The sequence below is a fragment of the Micropterus dolomieu genome, linkage group LG14 (genome assembly GCF_021292245.1).
Source record: "Micropterus dolomieu isolate WLL.071019.BEF.003 ecotype Adirondacks linkage group LG14, ASM2129224v1, whole genome shotgun sequence".
Taxonomy (NCBI): domain Eukaryota; kingdom Metazoa; phylum Chordata; class Actinopteri; order Centrarchiformes; family Centrarchidae; genus Micropterus; species Micropterus dolomieu.
The window spans coordinates 27712473-27712712 of NC_060163.1; positions in this window are offsets into that span (position 1 = coordinate 27712473).

Below are 240 nucleotides of genomic sequence, written 5' to 3' on the forward strand. Positions count from 1 at the left end.
TCTCTGTGTGTGTGTTACTGTGTCTCTCTCTCTGTGTTACTGTGTCTCTCTCTCTGCGTTACTGTGTCTCTCTCTCTGCGTTACTGTGTCTCTCTGTGTCTCTCTCTGCGTTACTGTGTCTCTCTGTGTGTCTCTCTCTGCGTTGCTGTGTCTCTCTCTCTGCGTTGCTGTGTCTCTCTCTCTCTGCGTTGCTGTGTCTCTCTCTCTCTGCGTTGCTGTGTCTCTCTCTCTCTGTGTGTT